The sequence below is a fragment of the Astatotilapia calliptera genome, chromosome 4, assembly GCF_964374335.1.
Source record: "Astatotilapia calliptera chromosome 4, fAstCal68.1, whole genome shotgun sequence".
Lineage (NCBI taxonomy): Eukaryota > Metazoa > Chordata > Actinopteri > Cichliformes > Cichlidae > Astatotilapia > Astatotilapia calliptera.
In genome coordinates, this window is record NC_137425.1 from 19,920,627 (window position 1) to 19,924,513 (window position 3,887).

The 3,887-nt window shown below is 42.1% G+C and overlaps 1 long non-coding RNA gene across 2 annotated transcripts; it reads right to left on the reverse strand.

The window, feature by feature from the left end:
* Positions 1–291: 291 nt before the first annotated feature.
* Positions 292–1,304, reverse strand: LOC145428284 (uncharacterized). Of its 2 annotated transcripts, none has more exons than XR_013908552.1 (2): positions 1,213–1,304; positions 292–653 (listed from the first exon to the last, which is right to left on the reverse strand). It is a non-coding gene; the product is annotated as an uncharacterized LOC145428284 (long non-coding RNA). The 2 variants fall into 2 exon arrangements; XR_013908553.1 differs by lacking the exon at positions 1,213–1,304 and adding an exon at positions 1,059–1,206.
* Positions 1,305–3,887: the final 2,583 nt, after the last annotated feature.

The following is a 3,887-nucleotide window of genomic DNA, read 5'->3' on the forward strand; positions in this document are numbered from 1 at the left end:
TTCACGAACACAAGGTGAAATGTGTGTAACGCAATCTGTACTTACGCCAAACCTTTAATGCGTGGAAATCAGGACTGTTGACCTTGGGCAGTTCACTAGGTGTCGGTGTCATCAATTTCACCCCGATGTTTAACCCAGAATCACAGTTTCTCTAAAAATAGGTTACAAGAAATCAAATGTATCCCAAATATCTATATCCTGTCAGAAGCTAGTTTCGTAAAGGAGATTGGTAGTAGCTGCTCCACCACAGGAACAATAAGGCTTCCAGCACACAATGGACACCACACTTACTTAACATAAACACATTTATTAGACACAATTTTAAATAATAAACCCTTCTTTTGTAGTGTCTTTCCACTCAGTGTCATAAGAAAAATAAAATAAATAAATAAATAAAATCAAATATGTATCCTTTAAGGTCCTTTGGCCAAAAGAAAATCACCTGAGCTCAGGGAAAAATAAAGCGCATCGTTGGGGCCCTTTGAATTGTTCCTACCGCTCTGTTGGAACGGTGTAGCATCCAATAATAGCATCCAGCAAGCAGCAACGACCATCTATTTGCCAGGACGGTTCGGCAGAGTCATCAGATGAGGACTTCCACAAGGCAGTTCATCCAGTAGGATCCAGGGCACCAAAAGGGCAAACAAACCAGCCTACACACAAGTGTGCAGAAGAATTAACTAAAATGTTCATAAGTCTCAGTACCACTGACTCAGTGTCCATGTCACTAATGGCTTATTTAACAGACTTACCATCATAATAATACAGGTTTGTCAAAATAAAAATATAACAGAACATAAATGCTGTTAACAATGCTCATTAATGCTGTTCTCTTAGGCACAACATAATAACACTGTAACTGACCTCGTGTCGGCCGCCATTTTAGGACATTAGCTAGGCTCACTTAACGGCTAGCTTGCTAACAGTCAGCCAATAACACACGTTATACAATATTTAGCCTCTTTCTTAACAACATGACAGCGGTAGATTTGATACCTCGCTGCAGTATAATAAGGCACAAAACATTTCATACGAACATGAGCTGCACGCTAACTCACCAGAGGGGTTCATGTAATGGCGAATGCTGTCGGACTCAGCTCCGCTTCACGTTTGTAACTGCTACAAGACCTTTTCCTAACAACATATTAAATCATTAGCTTCACATATAAAGGTTTTTAAAACTATTTACAGCGACTCAAATGTCTACTGTACCCGAATTTCCAGCTCGTAGAGGGCACGAGAGCAGCATGCGCCTCATCGGACGAACGGAAGGAAAAACTCTGTAGCTGGACTAGAGAGTGGCTATGTGCACGCCACAGTGGTGCGTTCAGTGACCACAAATAATCAGAAATCCCATACTCAAACAATGATCTGGGTTACATGTGCAACAGTGGCAAAGTGCTATATACAAGGGTGCGGGGATCAGGGCTCCAGAGAATCCACAGGGAAAAGCAGGGTGAAGGAAATTTCCCTCCCGGGTTTCCTCCGAGGCGTGAGCACCGATAAGCAGAGTTTTGTCCTTTCCTTATAAGACTCCTAATTATTCAAAGTAACACTCAGGTATGCCGTTCAGCTGGTTAGTTACAGCGCCGGGAGCAGTTAGGAGAACAAAGTGACACAGACTGTTCAGATTGCTCTCCCATAATCAACTCAAAGGTTTATTAAGTACACAACAGCTTATATAGAGGAAAAAGGTTCGTGTGTCAGCAGGTTCTCAGTTCAAACCGGTACAGACCAAATAAGGAAACGTCTTCCTGCCTTGTGAGCAAAGAAGTATCCTTTGTGTAGTTTATCTCTTCAGTTACAATTTATGATCATCCCAGCAAAATACACTCCTAGACATAGAATACAGAGTTCTTTCATTAGTGAATTCTGAAACAAACCACCTGGCTTTTTAACAAGCTCTTTTCTAAAAGATAAGGAAGGGAGGATGGGAGTAAGGAAGTGGTCTCGTCTCTGTGGTATTTTCGACCTTGGGGTACCAGCCTGTGATTCTTACACATCAATTCTTGGGTCAGAGAGAAAGAGAAAAACAACTAGTAAATGGGCCTTATTGAGTAATAGTTTTCCTGTATAATATCACAATAAAACAATATCCTGTAAATGCTACCATGGTATCAAAATATCACAACAGTTCCCCCCTTTTATCATGAAATGATAACATAGTATAAAGACAGAATGTAATAACATAAGACAAATCATAAATGTGAAACAAATCATAAATGTAACTAGTCCTTCGAGTAAGCTTAATATCAAAAATTCTGAGAGCGTATACATGGTATCACACAACAGACAATAATCATCGAAAACATGCTGCAACGGTTACAAAGGCTACAATTAGTTCCTTCCATTTTCCAAACGTGTCCTGCAGCCACTTGTCTAGCCACTGACCGTGGCCTGTATTGGCAATTAGTTCTATCTGTAATGCTTCAAGTTTATTCATAGCTTGTGTGAATGAACCGTTAGGGGCGGTATTATTGGGAATGAAAGTACAGCAAACATCAACGGTTACTAGACCACAGGTACCGGTCCAATTAACAGGTAAAGCTAATCTAAGGGTATTATTGCACAACCAATAACCATGTGGGATTGGTCTGGTCAGGCGCGTGACCATGTGTGATTTAACTAACTCCCCCCAGTCAGTGTCATTTAATACACCCTCTGGGGGAACAATGATCGATTCTCCGCTCGAACTTGAACTGTGTGTGTGTTCCTCCAGATATGATACAACTTTAGCCACAGAGACAGCTAGCCATGTCTCATTACAGCGTGCACCTGGGGAGTCAGAGAAGAATGTTTAGTTATCCTTTGTATAATCTATGTGGGTGTCTGGGCCAGTTAACTTTAGTCTGCGCAGACATATCATACTAGTGTTAAAATGGAGAGGGATCTGTCCTAAGGGCAGTGAGGGTTTTAACCTATTCTTGGGGCGTTTCATTGGGGCGCAGGTCCCTGCGGTGTCATTAGATAACTTCAATAATTCGCCTAATGGAGTCTCAGGGTTAGTTGGTGTGTGTGTGTGTCTAAGTAGGCAGTCGAGAGGGCTCAGAGTCAACTGTAAAGTGTCTTTAAGGAGAGCATTATCTCCGCCGATTTTCTCTAGTCCCTCAGTGAGGGGGAAACCGGATATGGGGTATCCTACTATAACCTGTTCTGGATTACCTTTTGAACAGACATAACAGTTACTGTTTCCTAAGTCACGAGCGGCTATTCTGGCATTTTCATACCAGGCGTTAACTCCTGCTCTAGGGGGCGCATAAAATGGTTTATTAGTGGCGTCTATGTTGTCATTTACTGATTTTAGGGAGCGTGAGGAGTGCATTAAGTAGGTGTCTTGCAAAATAGAGCATGAGGTATCGTCAGCAAAATACGACCTGCAGAAATGTGAACATGGTTGCAGTTTACAATACAAAATAGCAAAGAAAAATCCTAAAGTTAATGCGATAGATATGATAAATAACCTAAATATATAAGAAAATATATAAGAAAAAACACAGTTCTTCAGTCGTCTCCTGGCCTGGTCCCAGGTTCGAGAGACATTGAATAAGCGTCGTGTGATGACAATGGGCATTTCATTTTCTCCATTATCAGGATGGAATGAGTCTAGCTTTATCAGATTAGACATCATGTGGTACTCTCGGCTTTCTGTTCCTGCTGGATGTTGAGTACCTTGTTCTTGTTCACGTGAAGGATCAAAGAGCTCTGAGCCTTGGCTCTTTCAGGCGTTGTGTGTTAATCAGTAATTGCGTGTGTGTATGTACATTGGATCCGGGCGCTGGCTCGCCGGAGATGTCGTCTGCTTGATCCGACGCCTGAGATGGTCCGATTGGGCTGGTCTTAACCCTGCTGGCATGAATCCACTGAGGTTGTCCGTCCGTAAGGATGCT